The sequence below is a fragment of the Lontra canadensis genome, unplaced genomic scaffold (genome assembly GCF_010015895.1).
Source record: "Lontra canadensis isolate GAN:19392208 unplaced genomic scaffold, GSC_riverotter_1.0 scaffold24, whole genome shotgun sequence".
Lineage (NCBI taxonomy): Eukaryota > Metazoa > Chordata > Mammalia > Carnivora > Mustelidae > Lontra > Lontra canadensis.
Genome location: NW_022631018.1, coordinates 4,165,117 through 4,183,793, shown reverse-complemented (window position 1 = coordinate 4,183,793; position 18,677 = coordinate 4,165,117). Strand labels below are relative to the sequence as shown.

Sequence of the window (18,677 nt, the reverse complement as noted above, 5' to 3'; positions counted from 1 at the left end):
CATGAGAGAAAGTACAATATAGCTCAGTTGCCATCCAAAGAAAGAGGGGAGAAATCCCAAAGATCCCAGACTAATTGAAAGGAAAATGGCCAGTTCTAAGAGGGAAAAAAAGTATGTATGAAAATGACGTTCCTCATGGTCCATATTAGACAACAGATTCCTGAAGTGAGAGATATTGCTTAGAATCATTTTTGTGTCATTAGGTCCTTAAAACAGGGCTCAGCAAATAGCAGAATCAATAAGTGTTTGCACTAAAACTGCATAAGCAGAAAATGAATTAAGAGCAAGTTAACAAATCTTTTTTGGAAATTTTTCTACTTGGCTTAATTTTTAGCTACCCAAGATGTAAACTCTGCCTTTTAATTTCTGTGACAAGTACCATCAATTTAAGCAATAATTCTGTGGCATTTTCTTTTCAAGTTTGTTTGCAGATCACCATACAACTGCTAATCAGTGGTATGGTAATCTACTAATTACAGTTAATCTATGGTACTGCTAATCACACACACTCCAGGGGAAAGAAACAGTTTCCAAAATAAAACACAAAAATCTAAGTTATCATTACTGTTTTGGATTAATGTTACCATTACTTACACAAACTAGAGTACCTTCAAAAGTCTTCAAATAATGTATACAAAACTTGTTTTTACGTTAAATGTTTAACAAATTGATCCACGTATAAGAGCTTAACTCACTTATTAGAACAAAAATACTTTCAAGTTTTATTGCAAAACAAACCCATGCTGTATATAAAATACATGACTAAAAGTTATTCAGAATATCTAAAAAAGGAAGCTATATAAGTCAACTGGAAAGGAGAAAGAAAGCGAGAGTTAAAATCCTGACATTAGATTAGGTGGAATTCTGGCCATGACAAAGAAAGCTACTTCATAATGCTAAAGGATACAATTGACATCAAAGATACAATAAATATGAACATCCATGTAACTTCACAGAGTACAGGGGTTGACAAATTTTCTTTAAGAGCAAGACAGTAAATACTTCAAGCTCACAGGCCATACACTCTCTGTTACAACTACTTCAATCTGCCTTTGTAGCAGGAAAGCGGCCACAAACAATATGTAAATAAATACGCATTGCCATAGGCCAATAAAGCTTCATTTACAGGAATAAACAATGGATCTACAGGCTGTAGTTTGCCCATGCTTGATATAATGGAAAGGATGGAAATTGCAAGGAGAAACAGAAACACCAATAACAAGAGATGCTAGCATACCACTTTTTTTTTTTTTTTAGGATATTATTTTTTTAAGTAATCTCTACCACCCAGCGCGGGGCTCGAACTTATAACCCCAAGACGAAGAGCTGCAGACCATACCACTTTCAGGGAAGATGGTGCAAACGGTAGGAAGTAAATAGACAGGGGATCTATAGAACACAACGAGAGAGAACATGCTCTCCTCTCCTGTGCGTGTGGAACGTTCTCAACAACTGACCAACAGTTGTACTACACGGAAAGCCTCCACAAAACTGAAAGAATATAAACAACATTCTGCGATAATAAAGCCATAAAATCAGAAATTGGTAATAAAAAACCAAAAAATTCCACTAAGAATTCTCTATTCAACAACTATCGAGTGAAAGAACAAGTACCAATCAATTTCAGAAATTCTAAAAAATGAACCATGAAAACACTACGTGTCGGAATTTTTAGACACAGTTAAAGCAATGTTCACAGAAAAATTCAGTTTTACAGCCATCAGTTCATACAAGTGGGTTGACTTCCTGCGAGGAAGCTAGAAAAAAGCAACAAAGCAAACAAGCATAAAGAAATAAATAATAAAGGAAGACAGTCCAGAAGCATAAAACAGAAAAAGGATAGAACTAATAAATTAAAATTTTGCTTTTTAAAAAAAACTTTTATTTTTGTAAACTCCAGTATAATTAACATACAATGTTGTATTAGTTTCAGGTATATAATATTGTGTTTCAACAATACTCTGTTCGGTGCTCACTGTGATATGTGTACTTTTAATCCCCTTCACCTATTTCACTTATCTTCCCACCAAAATCTCTAAAATTTTGCTCTTTTTGAGGAAAATCAACAAAGCAACCCTTTATTTATCTATCAAGACAACACGATATATAAAATAAGAATTGCCAAGGATGAAGGGAATATGATTGACGTGGAAGAAATTATTGAATTACTTTGCACAACTCAATGAAAAATAAATTTGAGAACTGGATATAATGGAGGATTTCCGGGCGCCTGGGTGGCTCAGTGGGTTAAAGCCTCTGCCTTCAGCTCAGGTCATGGTCCCAGGGTCCTGGGATCAAGCCCCGCATTGGGCTCTCTGCTCAGCAGGGAGCCTGCTTCCTCCTCTCTCTCTGCCTGCCTCTCTGCCTACTTGTGATCTCTCTCTCTGTTGAATAAATAAATAAAATCTTTAAAAAGAAAAAAAAAATGGAGGATTTCCTAGGAAGATGCATGTTAGCAAAACTGACTTCAGGAGAGATATAAAACTTGAGCAGAACAATTACCAAGGAAGAAATGAAGAAAGAGGGAAAAGAAAATAGGCCCAGATGGTTTCACAGGGGAATTCTAACATCTTTCTTAATAGACTAGATAATTCCAATGCTATGTAGCTTGTTCTCCAGGGTGTAGGAGAAACAAATGAAAATTCCAAGTTCTTTTAATAATGCAAGAACAATATTAATATCTAAACCTGATGAAGAAATACACACAACTTCAGACCAATATCTTTTAAAGAATATACTGCAAAAATCCTAATAAAATATTAGCAAACAGAATCTAACATCCTAATTAAGAAAATATTACACAGCATAGCCTAGGGTTGTTCATTATAAAAGGAAATCCATTAATAAAATTCACTATATTAACAGACCCGAAGAAAAAGCATATAATTACTTCTGTAAATGCTAAAAAGGTCTTTAATAAAATTCAACATCTATTCCTGATTTTTAAAAAAACCGTATTGAATAAAATTAAAATAGGAAGGAAGAAAGGAAGGGAAGAAAAAAAGAAAGCAGGGAGAGTAAACAGCAGAGTCATGGAAAGACAGAGGTGCCTGAGACTCTTAAAAGGGAATAAAAATGCTTAGAATTTATGGGCAATTAAGCAGTCCCTCCTGGAAGGAAAAGCCAGGGGTTCCCTGGGAACGTGGCCTTGATAAGAGCAAATGAAGAAGTACAAACAGTGTTCGCTTCTTCCATATACAGGCAATTTCAGTAAATAGGATTTTGTTAAATCCAATCTGTGATGGCTTTTGTTCTTTCTATTTGAGCTTTTGGAAGTCACTATTCCGCCAAAAGTAACAAAATCTCTAAGGGAGAGAATATTCAGAAATGTTCAAGAGAAAAAAAATAAATTGTTAAGCAAAGCAGAGTGGAGCCCCATGTTACAGAGGGGTAAATTTCTATAAAACACCAAGTAACTCGAACCTACGTACTTGAAGTCATAGGGTATAGAAAAATGGGGGATAGAGGTATAGGACTAATTGAAAATTGCTTTATAAAATGGATATTTGAACTAAAACTAGCTTTACTGAAACTATTATTCCAAAAAATAGATTAGGAGCTGATACCAATTGCCAATTTAATCTACCTTCTTTTTTTTTTTAATATATGGATTTATTTATTTATCTTAGAAAGAGAGAGAGAGAGAGCATGAGTAAGAGGGACGGAGGGAGAGAGAATCTCAAGCAGGCTCCACACTGAGCACAGAGCCCACTGCAGGGCTTGACACGGACCTAAGATCATGATCTGAGCTGAAACAAGAGTTGGAGGCTTAACCGACTGAGCTGAGGAAAGGCACCGCTGCGTCGAAGCCCTTCCTCATCATTTTAACAAAGTCAGTCTCACTGTATGAAATTTATTTTCCTGCCGTCCAGACTAAACAACTCCAAAGTCTGCCTAAGGATCCACTATTCACAAACATCCTTAGACCTCAGCTGCTTGGGTGTATGCAAAGACAGAGATGTCTCATTAAGAAGAGAAGCACAGTTTTAAAATCCTCTCTTTCTGGAGTGAAAACAGTTTCCTACTCAGGTACTTCCCCAAATTATTAAGATGTTATTTGTTCTCAGGCTTCCCGGGAAATGCACAAATCCTCAGGCTGTGGTCGGAAGTCCAGGGACACTGGGGTTTGATGTGTGGGGCCGATCTCCTGCACTGCCCCACGGGGGAGAACAGTGCTGACCCCTCCGGCCCACTGAGGAAGACTTGCGTTCCGCCTCCAACTGCCCTGCCCCTCCACTCCCCCAGCCCAGGCAAATAAACAGAAATCCGGGCAGACTCTTCTAACTACTGTTTTTTTTCATCCCTCTGAAAAAAAAAAAATTAAAAAAAGAAGTGTTTCTCTTTGAATACATAATCACAAAAGCAGGCGGGTGCTGGTCTACTTGGAGAATAGAGAGAGAGATAGCAAAGGCCCAGATGTGAGGTCCTGGGAGGAAGCAGGAGGCTTCATGAACAGCTCTATTTTCAGAGCCCTGGAGCATAGCACCAAACAGGGTGGTGCTGTCCTTCTGGGAGTTTCCACAAGGAGCTAGATGCAGACAACAGTGCAGCCAAGAAGGACTTTTCCATCAAGCTCAGAGGCTGAGGAGAGAGAATGGGTGACCCTCTTCGGGGGAAGTCGAGGCATCTCTCCCAACTGAGAGCTCCTTCCAGTCCCACAGATTAAGAGCCTCGGGTCGACTAGCATCCCCCATCAGACCGGGAAGGACACCCTGCAAGGTACCAGACATCACTCAGGGAGTCCTTGAAGAAACCCTGTGATGTAAAGAGACTTCTGGAGAGGCGACGTGCACGTGACTGACAGTCGTTCGTCAAACTGGAAAAGGGCTTGTTGAAGTACAAGCAGGCCCTGGCGGGAAGAACACGCTCCCTGGAAGCGAAGCCTTTGGATTTTGCCACGGTGCTCCCCGCTGAGGGGAGGCACACTTAAATCAGCAGCCCCCTCCCTCCCTCTCCTCCTGGGGCTCTCTGGCTCAGGGTAAGACAGCGAGGTGCGCTCAGCTCTTGAGCCCGGCCAGTCCTCACATGATGGAAATTTCTCTGCAGGCCATGATGCGACAGTGGCTTCCCTTTACCTCTAACAAGCACCAGGCCACTAAGTGGTCTCTCTCCATCTTTGGCAGAGCTGTGGCCCCCATATGCCCGCCGTTCTCGTGGTCAGTCCTCTCTCTGTGCATTGGCTCTCGCGGGCTGTCTTTGGCGCGAGTGTTTGCAATGGAAAAGCTGGTAGACACAAGTGGAACATCTGCTTGGCCTCAGAGGGAAGTCTGGGCCATTACTCACCATGACGCTGGCCTGCCCATCCATTTTCTCTCGGATTCTGCTTCTAGTTCCCGTTTCCTCCTCTCTAGCTGTGCCCATAAGCAAAGGCCCGTGAGTCTCAGGTTCAAAACCAAATTAGGACTTAGGTAAACCCAGACTGCAAATGCAATCAACAGCGGGGTGCAGGGCATCTCCTTGGTGAAGGAAGTTCCCCGGGGCCAGCAAGGGCATTGTCACTGTTACAGGGAAAAGTGAGAGCTCATGGAGCAGACCAGTAAATAAACACGTCTGCGGGATGATACAATTTTACTAGTTGGTGGTGCCAGAAAAACAACACTGCGATTTCTCTGGCAATGTCTGCACACACTGACATTTGTCCTCGTTCCTGAAGGTCAGTTTTCATTTCTCAGTCTTGGCTCTTACACTAATAGCCAATTTGAAATAATTAGAACGGACTCATTTATTTTCACCATGAGTCCTTCTGAGCTTGTGAGGGTTAAGTGCAGCATTGGTGAGCGGAGGGGCCCTGGATCCATGCTAGAGATGCGGGCGGGCTCTCTCAGCAGGGGAAACCTAGATGCTGAGGGCACGGTGCTCCTGATTACGTCCCTCGGCGCTGACCCTCCGGGGTTGTTCTCAGCTCCCTGGCCACCCCAGAAAGCCTAGACTTTTGAGGAGACAGAACAAGAGGACTGCACTCAGTGGGCCAGAACAAAGGCAACGCTGAGCGGTGTCTGCTCTTTGCTGCCCAGAACCTGCAAAATACAAACCCCAGAGGCTCACGGGAAGGGTGATGGAATGAATAACAAGATGAGTCATTGTCTCAACCATTCACGCCATGACTAGCAAGTTGGCAAAAGTGAATTTTCCAACATGGAACTTCAAAGCCCGAACTACCCTCTTGGCGGCCTCTTGTGTTCATCCAGCAAGGAGAGACTCATGGGGATAGAACATAAAGAGCTCCCACCTAAAAATAAGGTTCCCCTTTTTGAAGCAACGAGTGAAATTTATTTTCTAGAAAGCTCATGTCATCAAGTCCTACCACTTTGGTCTCTGCTCTGAGGCAAAGCCTCACTAGCAACTGTTCTGCCAAGAGAAAGAGCTAGGCTTGGCCACTTGGCAAAATATGCCGATGGATTCTTGCTTCTTGGTTACTGTGTAGAGTTGTTTAAAGATCTAGAATCGTCTGCTGGGTGAAAACTAGATCTGGGTACAGTTTAGGATATGGACATGGACCGGGGAGCTGGGGATTTCTCCCAGCAAAAGCCTTTTCCTAGGTCTCACCAAGGGTATCAGCAGCAATTCTTCCTAATGAACTAAGAAATCAGGAAAGCTCACTTCTCACGAAACCCTTCTGACCAACAAAATAAATGTTTCTACTCCCTCAACATCCCTCCTCGATACGTCCCATTTTAATCCCAGACACAATCATAGGCCTTACACATCTGAAGACTGGCTAGGAGTGATGTTAAAAAAAAAAATCTGTTTCTGGAAATGCAACCAAGCAATGAATCAATTTCATTCCTAATGGGTAGGAAAGAGAAATGGTAAAAATTGCCAACTGGCCAGTTAAAAGTTAATTCAAGGCCCAATACATCGTATTAAATTGAAGAAGAGCTTAATTTAACATTACAAATGAGCCATTCCTTGACAATTTGATTCTGAGGTACAGTTTGCCTCTCTCTATGTCAAGAACCCCTCACCCGTGTGTCATGGCACTCTCCCATGTTGAGCCCTATAATTAGCTCAGATAGCATTAATTTTCTCTCTCCATCATTAGAAGAGAAAGCTGAAGATGGAAGGCAATGACTTGTTCAAGTCATGCAAATGGCGGATCTTAGAGCCTGGACTTTTCCTTTCAGGCCTCAGATGCCCCCACTCAACCCTAGTGCAAACTCCCCTACCACACTACCCACAGAGACTTCAAGTACACCTGGAGGATTGGAAGGAATTCTCTGTCTTGTCAAGGACATTAATCAACAGGACCAGAGTGATCATCTCAGAATGAAAGGAGGGACTTGTCCCAGCAGGAAACAAAGCAAAAAATGGGAAGATCTGTTAGTTCCCTTTGAGCTTTCTTCTTAATTGAAGTAGAGTTGGTGCACAATGTTACCTTGGTTTTGGGTGTACGACACAGTGATTCAACAACTACATGTTACGCTGTGCTCGCCACAGTACAGCTAACATCTGTCACCAAGCTTTGTTGAGGTTTGCTACAGCATCATTTTCCTTGGAGTCAAAACTCTTGGAATTCTATGCAAATATCAGCCGCAGTGTCTGAGACAAGATAAATACATTTCTCATCTGTGTACTCTTTTTCCTGTGTTTCTTCCCCTTTGCCCTTTGTCTATTCTTCTGCCTGCTCTTTTTCACCCACTCCTCATTTCCTTTTTTCTCTTCCTTGCTGGATTTTCCAGATCTGTTGAGTTTTTTCTTATGTGGGTATATCCTAAAGAAATGGAATTACTTGTGGAATATATTCCTGCCTTGTCAACAATTAGAGTCCTGATACTAAAGAGAAGACACACAGGACCTAGGGACACACTCTCCAGGAGCCCTAAAGCGCTCTAGCACCCAAACACCTCGGGGTGGAGGCGATGCCTGAAACCTGTAATTACACAGTGATTCTCTACCCATCCTCTCAGCATTGTAATTAACTCGTCCTCTGTCTCTCTCCATTGACCAGAGTCTCTTCCGCGAGAACAGGAGCATACCAGCACCTAAGAGAGTTGACTGTGTAAAACACGCACTAATCTGGGCCTGGTGAATAAATGAATGAAGAATTAAAGAAAACTTTCCCCAATCCAACCCAAATGCCCACAAAGGCCGAGCACAGATAACGTCAAGGAGTGAAAGGGACCGTGTCCGTATGAGCTAACAGTGTGAGAGAAGAGACACCTGCAGGCTCCACTAGATTGTTGCCATATTAGAATGTGTGTCCAGAAAGGCTAGATTTTCTATTGTTTCAAGAGGAGCTAGATATCCAGGTTTTAGAGATAAAGGTCTGTTAATATCCTGTAAGAACTCTTAGGCTGAAATGCCATGATCAATTTCCACCATGACAAGGGACCTCTGGAAACCAGGGACTTGGCACAAAGGCCACATTAGGTCGGCTCTTAACTGCCACAGTCCATCCACCTATGCACATTCGGGACACATAGCTCAGTAATTAAATATTTCAGATATGGCTGAGAGGATAACAATGCCACTCCCCTGCTTTCACAAACACTAAAAGCATTTTCAATGAAAAAGGAAAAACAAACATGCACGGGTTGGGCAAGGTCTAAATAATTCTCACAGTCAAATAGTAATAGAATCAGAAAAAGAAGGTTACAGCCACTACGGAGTGAGCATAAGGGTGCATGTCTCACAAACACCACACAGAACCTCTTTTTGCATTGCACCAGAGGCACACTTACTGCCCACTTTTAAACATAATAGCTTTTCTGAGATAGAATTCACATATCTGACATTCACCCAGTTAAAGCCTACAAATCAGTGGTTTTTAGTACATTCACCGAGTTGCACAACGAGGGCCATGATCTAATTTCAGAACATTTTCATCACCCCCAAAAGAAATCTGTACCCACTAGAAATCACTTCATCTTCTCCGGCCCCTCGTAACCACAGGTCTATTTCATGTCTCCAGGGATTTGCCTTTTTTGAACATTGCCTATAAATGAAATCATACCATTGTGGCCTTTGGTGTCTCACCATTTTCATTCAGCATGTTTGTAGGGTTCACATACAGCATGTATCAGTAACTCCTTTATCTTTATGTCCAAGTAATACTCCGTGGTATGGATACACCAGTGTGTTTATCCATCCATTATTTAATGGACATTTGGGTTGTTTCTACTTTTTATTATAATTATTGCTGTCATGAACATTCATAGATGAGTTTTTGTGTGAACCCATATTTTAATTTCCCATGGGATTGCTACCTCCACTTAAAATATTATGGAAAATGAAGAAAATGTCTTTTCTTTTCTTTTCTACCATTTGTGGACTGCCCTATGTCCCAGGCACTAAGCTGGGTGTTTTACCTATACAACTCTAATCCTTCCACTAATTCTCAAAGAAGGTATTATTATCCTTATTTTACAGAGACAGAATGTGAGGCCTAGAGGCTCTCTCCCAAAGCTTATTCTCTTTCCACTTATACTCAGTCTTGGATAGGTATTTTTCTCCACTTCTGAAATTCTCAGCTTTTGTTCCAAAGCAGCCAAGAGCGACACTTCATTCTTCCGGATCCATATACTGATTTCAGGTGACAGGAGCTGATGGGACGCAAGAATGTGGGGGCGGGGGAGAGTACACAGGAAGGGGCGCGTCTCGGTAGACGAGCTGAACCGGGCAGATGCCACCAGTGTAAACAGTCAGCCCTCAGGCCTGGCAGGGCGATACCCTGGCGAAACACTGAGCCCATGAACCATGAGGTCATGATGAACGGAGGCCAGGGTGACCACAGAGAAAGTCACAGCCCGAGGACTGGGCTTGCTAAATGAAACACTATGGAGGACCTCGCCCTTGGAGCTACTCTGAGTGTGGAAAGGAAAGCTGGCTGGACTGGGCTCGAAATGGGAAGGCGAAGTGGTGGTTGGAGTGGAGAACCAGGAGAAAGCTGAGAGAAGTGTCCGTGTTCTACGCAGAAAGGTTTAGTTTGGTTCATTTTTTTCTGTACTTAAAATTATGAAGGAAATACTTGAGTCACCATTGATTCTGAGTTACTTGACACTATTATTTGATAAACCACATTCTTTTTTTTCCAGTTTTTAAAATATATAGTTTTTATTTAAATTCAATTAATTAACATATAACGTATTATTAGTTTCAGAGGCGGAGATCAGTGATTCACTAGTTGCATATAACACCCAGTGTTCATTACATCAGGTGCCCTCCTTAATGTCCATCACCCAGTTACCCCATCCCCTCCCCCACCACCCCTCCAGCAACCCTCAGTTTGTTTCCTATGATTAAGAGTCTCTTATGGTTTGTTTCCCTCTCTGCTTCCATCTTCTTTTATTTTTTTTCCTCTCTTCTCCTATGATCCTCTGTTTTGTTTCTTAAATTCCATTTATCAGTGAGAGCATATGATGGTTGTCTTTCTCTGATTGACTTATTTCGCTTAGTATAATACCCTCTAGTTCCATCCATGTCATCGCAAATGGCAAGAGTTCATTTCTTTTGACGGCTGAGTAATATTCCATTGTGTACATAGACCACATCTTCTTTATCCATTCATCTGTCTGTGGACATCTGGACCCTTTCCATAGTTTGGCTATTGTAGACATTGCTGCTTTACACACTGGGGTGCAAGTGCCCCTTTGGGTCACTACATTTGTATTTTTGGGGTAAATACCCAGTAGTGCCATTGCTCTATTTCCAAGTTTTTGAGGAACCTCCATACTGTTTTCCAGAGTCACTGCACCAGCTTGCATTCCCACCAACAGTGTAAGAGGGTTCCTCTTTCTTTGCATTCTCGCCAATGCATGTCGTTTCCTGAGTGACTAACCACATTCTTAATCAAGTAAAAAAGTATGAAGTCAGGAGACATGGCTCTTCTGCCAACTAGCTCTATAATCTGAATGAATTTACTTGAGCTCTCCGTACCTTGCTTTTCCATCTGTAAAATGCAAAAATGATACCTGTTGCACATACCTAGCTCAGTGACTTACTGTGAGCAGCCAGAGGCATGTGAAGGAGCTTTCAAGAACTCTTTCTTTCAAGGCTGGGCTTTCCCCCACTGTCCCAAACACCCACATGCACGCACGCGCGCACACACACACACACACACACACACATGCACCCTCAAATAAACCAGTCTGTTGAATAGGTTCCTGAGATGCATCCAACAAAGTTCAACACATGCATTTAAGGCGAACAAAGCAGAACTATCACAATCCACCATTTTTTCTTTAAGAATGAAAATACACCCGCCCATTGAAATACAGAGAACATGAAAGAACAGTGTGGCAATGACTGCTAATTGTCTCAGTATCGCCTTCCTCCTCTTCCCTAGGAATAGGATGTTTAGCTGAGCCTGTGACCATCCAACTTAAGCTCCACGACGGCCAGGATGTTTGCTCTGTTCACTGCTCTACCTCTAGTACTTAAAAGACTGCCTCAGACATAGTATGTGCCCAACAATTATCTATGGAATGGTTCCTTTCTCAGCAAACTTCTAACCTAAGAAGAACTGTGAAAACCCTTGCATGCCTCTCTCATTTTGATAGACACCTGTGTATCTCCTATGCATCTCATCTGCGCCAGGCGTCATGGCACCTTCTGGAAAACAACACTTTGTCACTGATGTTAAGGTGCTCTTAGTTCCTCATAGTTTAAAAGGAAATACAGATATATAAGTAACTGTAATTTGGCATAATGTTCCCAACAATGGCTACATAACAAGGTGGCCAAGTGCCAGAGAGGAGGGAGTGGTTGACAAGATGGGGAAGGTCAAAGGAGGAAAAGCCTGAATGGAAATTTGAAGAATGAGCAGATATTTATAGAGATATGGAAGGTAGACTGAACATTCCAGAAGAAGGAATAATACGTGTGGAGGCAGAGAAGCATGCGAACACAGCATGACATGTTGGCACGGCCACGTGTAATTTTCTTGGTCTATACCTTACAGATCAAAGAGGTTATGTGGCTGCAAAAGGTTAGAGATGACCGTTTTGTCATGGGAATGGGAGAACGGTGAAGACGCTTGTCCCACTTTCCTGGGTCCCCAGCATCTGGGCCCACTTGAAAAAAATAAAATGGGTGAACAATTCTCTGCATAAGATATTTTGCCACATTGTGACAGGTAATACCTTTAGCATCTACAGAAGGATGCTGTAGAATCTATTTGAATTCCTCAAAGAGTATGCTCCAATTACATACGAAGTGCTGGTCCACTTCCTTCCATTTACGGGCGCAGGTTCTGCTGCCATATATGATGGGCTTTCTGGGAAGAGTGTCATTTCTAACATTCTGACCCATTTTCTTCAAAACTTCCTTTATAATTCTCAGTCCATGTGTCCAAATTTCCCACTCCAAAACAGTGCCCAGTACATAGTAAGCGTTTAGCCTGTGCTTGTCGAATGACATGGGTAAATAAATGCTTGTGGAAATGGATGACAAAATAAAAACACGGTGCCCATACTTATTAAGAGTCTACCCTTAAGCAAAACAAGAGGCAAACATAACAGCATAACACTAAACCCATATAAAGCACTTTGATTTCCACCCCCCCAAAGTCATCAAACTTCTTCCGGCTATCGTACTTGTTTCCCCATTGAAAACGCTGGACTAGGAACATGAACAAAGTCAGAAAGTGTCCAGCTTGCAAATTGAATTCAAGGCTGTTTTCCCACAGAGTCACCAAGAATGAGAACTTGGCTCTAGCTGACGAAAAATCTCTGTCCGGTCCATCCCGGTTACCCGATACCTGCCGTCTTGGGTCCAGGAATAACACTCCAGCCCGCTTAGGGCTGGGAGAGGAAATGTTTGCCTTGAATTTACCTGCTTTGAATAGTGTTAAGTCTGGCCTCCCCACATCACTTCGTTTGCGGTTTCTTTTAGGGGCTGTGGGGTCAGGGACCACTGTTTAGCAGGTGTAAGACCCAGGCTCATATTTTATACTCACACCCATGCAAGTCAAGAGTTCTCAGAAATATTTTGTAGGAATTTTGAGTTCTTTGACTCTTATTCATGATGTCAGAGGCAAACAGGAGGCTAAGCAGGAGGATGGTGTTTTTTTTCCCCATCTTTATTATGGAAAACTTCTGTTGGAGGGAAGGAACGTTCTGTGCTCCTAACATTTCCAGGGTCTGTGCAGCTTTGTAACAAGCTCCTGACGAGGCAAACATGCACAAGTGCACGGTGCACGGATGTTTCCCCACTGCCTTGATTTCCCACCACAGTTCGGCAGAGAGTGACAGACAGCAAGAGCAAACCATGGAGCCCTGAGCAGGGACCCTTGCATTGTAACATCTCACTGAATCCTCACCAAAACCCGATGATGTGGTGATCTTCTCAGCTCCGCTATAAAGATGAGGACACTGAGCCCATGAAGGGGACTCATCAGGTCCCAGGTCTCAGAGGGCAGGAAGAGTCAGAGCCAAGCCTGAAAGCTGATGGGCCTCAGATACTTGTGAAGCTCTATTCTAAGAGTCTGGTTTTAAAATCATATTTCTGGAGTGAAGTTGAAGACAGAAGGAAATATCTTAAAGAAGGTGAGGAGTAGGGCGCCTGGGTGGCTTAGTCATTAAGCGTCTGCCTCCAGCTCAGGTGATGATCTCAGAGTCCTGGGATCGAGGCCCGCATCGGGCTCCCTGCTCAGCGGGGAGCCTGCTTCTCTCTCTCCCACTCCCCCTGATCGTGCTCGCTCTCTCTCTCACTATGTCTCTCTCTCAAACAAATAAAATCTTGAAAAAATAAAAAAAAAGGTGAGGAGTAAATTGTAATCTTGTCTCCAAAGTGCTAGCTATATCGACGAGCTTTACATCATTACTAAGATTGCTGTAGCCACAGGACACTTAACATTATTTTAGAGCCCCCGTGGGTCATGGGCCCCCTTGTCTTCACACCTTGGGAATGAATGTACCTAACTCAGCTCATAATTTTGAATAATGTCTCGAAGAACAAAGGGCACTTAACAATAACTGATTGATTTCTCTAATGTTTCCCAAAACTTTGTGTTCCCTTGGTTATCTCTGCTCTAACAGGTCACCATAAGGACCTTGTTTGCTCTTTCTGTGAATGGAGAAGTGGGGTTGAGGGAAAGGATGACTGAGACACGAGCTTTTTAAAAAGTCACCCCAAATTTCACCTGGTGAATCTGGAAGCTAGGGCAGGGATACTGGATCTTAGATTTGCAAGATGCTACAACCTCCCTAATGTCCCCACATGGGTCCAGTCCCCTGAGTCTAAGTTCTTTTCATACCATGTACCTCTGATTCCGAGTACTTATCGGAGTTGCAATTCTGTGTTTATTTCTACGGTGCTGAGTAACGTGTTTCTCCCTTTCTGGTCTCTCCGCTGTGCAGGGCAAGAATATGTGTGTTTGTCTTTGTTCATCATTATAACGGGAAGCCCAGGACAGCACCTGGCATCAGCACCGAGTCATGTGCTCCTACACGAATAACTGAGCGCCAGATCGCTGTCCCCACCCTCCTTTTTAATCACTACATATTTAAAATGTGGATAGTTTACCTGTAAAATTGAAATGCAGAATCAGGCAGTATTGGGAAATGTCTTTGGGGGCACTTCCTGTTTTATAATCCATATCCAGAACGTTTGACTTTCAAGTGGGCCCCAGAAACAGGCAGGAGTCAGATGCTGTTTGGTACTAAGCTCTTGGGAGGCTCTGGGGGAGCCCAATAACCCGTCTGGTAGGAAGTGGGGAATGTGAACAGCTGCTCTGAGGCAGAACCCGGGGGACATTTGGCGAGTGCAGAGTTCAGGCAGATGAAACTGTGGTCGATGGTGAATATGACAACAGGTGAGTCACTCTTCCCAGCGTCCATTTGGGTGTGTCCTTTGAGCCAAATTAGAAATCCAGCAAAAGGACTTGGCACTCCACCTTATAGAGTCTAGTTCCAGCCGATGCAGGGAAAAGACTGGAACCTCCCTTTCAGACCTAAAAGAGGGTGCAATGGCTTCCCCAGAACCAAGCTGCCCTTCCTTCTCCAGCCTCGGGTCAGACCATGTCTCAGGCATGCTTTAGGTTTTAGTTGCCGCCATGTTCTTCCGGAGGCACCGTGGGAAGGAAGTTGATGATAACCAATGTTCAAAGTTCATTTTTCCAAAGCTTCCTGACAAATTTTTCAGTTGCCTCTGTAAATCATCTCATAACACGTCATTGGTGAAATTCTCATTTTCATTCCCACACAGGAGACTTTTATAGAGGGAATCAGGCATTACCAGAATGAGATTCAAATTCACTGTCCCAAGTTCCTTTGGTAGAGGATTAGAGGATAGCCTGAAAGGAACCAAAATTTTCACCAGGACTACTGTCTATATGAAGACCTAACAGAAGACTTTAAGCACTCAAGATTTGTTAAAACGAATCACATATATATATATATATTTTTTTTTTTCTTCTCATTTAATCCTCATGATACCTTAGAAAGTAGGTATTCTTTCCATCTTAAGGATGAGAAATCAGTCACAGACTTAGCAAGTGATGGACCCAGGATTCTGGCCTAAGTAACCTGCAAATTAAAGTTTTCAAAAGCAATGGGTGCAGAGATCTCCTTGTGATAAGGTCTAAAGGACAGGAGTAATAAAATACCTAGCATAAAATCAAGAATTTGATATGAGGTCAGACTTTTAAAATATAGAAAATAAAGTCAAGTATATGTCTACACTTTGTGCAGAAGGATTCCCTTGTATCAAGCAAGTAGCCTGTGTAACTAAGGTATGTTCTGGATTCCTACAGCTGTCTAATCCTGGCTAAGTTACCTGACATGTCTAAGCCTTCACTTCCTCATCTGTTTTGTTGTAAAGACTAAGAAACAACTAAGAATCTTTTGGTTTTGCTTCCATTTTTTTCATTTACTATTCCAATTTACCTTTAAAAATTCCAATTACATTAGTACATTTAAGTGTGCTGTCTTCATTTATATTCTTGTAATTGTACATTTATGGGGTATTCCGATTGATCATCTTCTAATTTCTCTAAGATTCTTACATTTTTCTTTGAAAAGTATAGCCCTGTTTATTTTTTCTTTACTCCTAAGTTCTTACTCCTTTTTCCTTATCCTTAATTTTCAATCTCAACTCTGATAGATATGTTTTTAGTATTTCAACATACTGATTTAAATCAGTATACTGATTAAAAAAAAACTATTTGTCTCTCAGTTATCTCGTTAAGCAAATCTGTTCTTTTATTTTGAATGTTTTAGTACTATTTTTCAGCCTTATCCTAACTAGGACATTCCAATGCCTAATACCGTGCCAGGCCCATGAGAGACTTCTGTGATCCCTCTGGGATAACAAAAGAAAACCTATATGAGGAAGAGAATGTGTAAAGTTCAAGTTGATAATGTTTAGAAGCTACTAGAAGCTGGAAAAGTTCATCTAATGATAAGGTGATTCTAAGTATAGTGATTAGGTTTCCATGTTCAATAAAGAGACCCAAAAATCAGGACCAATGAGACAAGTGAAGAGAAAAGTCTATGAGGATGTAATACAAAGACCTAGGAAGGGACCCTGAAGTCCCATAAGGGGCAGATATTTTCTGCCAGGTTATCTTTCTGGAGACAAAAATAAATGTGATGACATTCCTGCAGGCTCAGTGAATTCTCCACCTTGTGAACAAAGGCTTGCCTGCCTGGAGGTGAGGACCTGTGAGCTAACATGCTGTTTATCTGCCTTTGAACCTCAGCACACTGGTCTTCTTTAAACTTGGGCAAGGGTGTTGAGTGGAAGAACTGCAGTTCTTTTTCAAGTGGGAAATACCTGCTGCGACAAAGTGAAGGTTGGGATTGGACACACAGCAGGTGTCTGAGATACCGAAGAAAGAAAATACTGAGTGGGCTGAAAGAGAGAACTATTGGAAATAGGGAGAATATGTAGCCAGAAGACACTGCCTCACAAATAATCAAAATATTAATTATTTAAGCTTTTTACATTCTTGAGCTTTATCCCCTTGATAAATAGTACAGTGAATTTCAATAATATACAGTGTCTTAGTCAAGAAGGGGGGGCTATACATATTAAGTGAGTGAATGAATAGATGAGCAAATCAATGAACAAATTAATTGATGGCATGGGACCATGGAAAGTCACAGAAATATCTCCACAGAACAAGAGGCTTGACATCTGCCCCCAGCCAACCTATTGGTTTCAAACAAATAAACTTAAAACCCAAATTTATTGTTTGTACAATATAACTGCCTTTTCTTAATAGAGGTACTATGAAAATAAATTAAGATAAAAAATTTATTGGACAGCATTATATAAAAGTAAAAAATTATAAATTGTATTTTTTTGCTGTAAGTGATATCATACAAGAGTGAATACAACATATGTTTCAAAGAATAGGAAATGTACCCATGTACACCACACCTGTGAAAGAGGCAAATCATTATCAAAATCTTGAAATCCTTGATGTTCCTTCCCTAGTTATTCCTCTATCTCCAGTCTGAATTCTTAGTTTTTAATTATTTTACTTTTCTTTATAGCTTCACTACAAATGTATGTAGTGCTAAACAAAGAATAGTTTGGACCGTTTTTGAACTTTATATAGACTCATGCAATATGTGTTTTCTGTGGTCTTCACATTGACTTTAAAATTCAGACATGCTGATGTTTATATCTGTAGTTAATTCATTATCAATGCTGTAATTTAGTGATCTATTTGAACGTCAATGCACATTTAGGGTATTTCCAGGTTTTTGGTATTAGAACAATGTTGCTATGCCCTTGGTTGTATGTATCCTCTGATGGACAGAAACAATAGTGTAGTTGGGAGTGGAATTCCTGGGCCAGAGATCTGAGAATGGTCAACTTCAGCAGGCACACCAAGTTGTCTTCAAAGTAGTTGCACTGATCATCAGCAGGACATGTGAGTTCTTGTCATACATTCTCAGCAATACTTGATATTGTCAGGCCTTAAAATTTTGGCCAACCTGACTGGCAAGAAATGATATTTTACTGTGGCATTTAACTGCATTTCCTTTATTATGGATCAGGTAGTACAATGTTTCATATATTTGTGGTCATTTATGCTTTCTTTTTTGTGGGTATTTGTTCATGTTTTTTGCTCATTTTTCTATTGGGTTCTTTGATTTTTCTTATTAGCTGATAAGTATTCTTTATTTATTCTCAATACTATTCCTCTGTCAGTTGTAAAATATTTTCCCACTATTTTTATGTGGTCTTTTGATTAAAAATACCTACCTCCACCATTTATCTTTTGCTTTAGGAATGACTTAGATATTCTTGGTCTTTTGTTCTTTCAAATAAATCTTATAATCAGCTTGTTAAGGTTCATGAAAAATCCTCTTAGGACTTTGATTAGAACTGGATTAAATCTATAGATCAGTTTGAAGAAAATTAATATCTTTATCAAGTTCTCTTTATTCATGAGTCATATTGTTATTTTTTCCCAAGAATTTTTAATATCTTACCTAATTCCTCAAATTTATTAGTACAAAGATGCTTTTAGTTCTTAATACTCTTTAATGTTGCTAATATTTTTATCACTATTTTTATATTCTTTTCTTCATTTCTTATACTTTTTGTATGATCAGTCCTACCAGGTTTTGTTGATTCTATTAATATCTTTGGAAAATCATACATTGGATTTGTTTATCCTTTTTATTGTATCTTCGGTTTCAATTTGATTAATTTCTGTCTTTACATGTATTACTTTCTTCCTTCATATCTCATTGGCTTTATTCTGATTTGTTTTGTTTTCC

General features: G+C 41.1%; 1 protein-coding gene across 1 annotated transcript in view; it reads right to left on the bottom strand.

Annotated features, from left to right (window-relative positions):
* COLGALT2 (collagen beta(1-O)galactosyltransferase 2) overlaps window positions 1-18,677 on the bottom strand; it is a 105,566-nt gene that overhangs the window by 41,548 nt on the left and 45,341 nt on the right. The window lies entirely within an intron of this gene.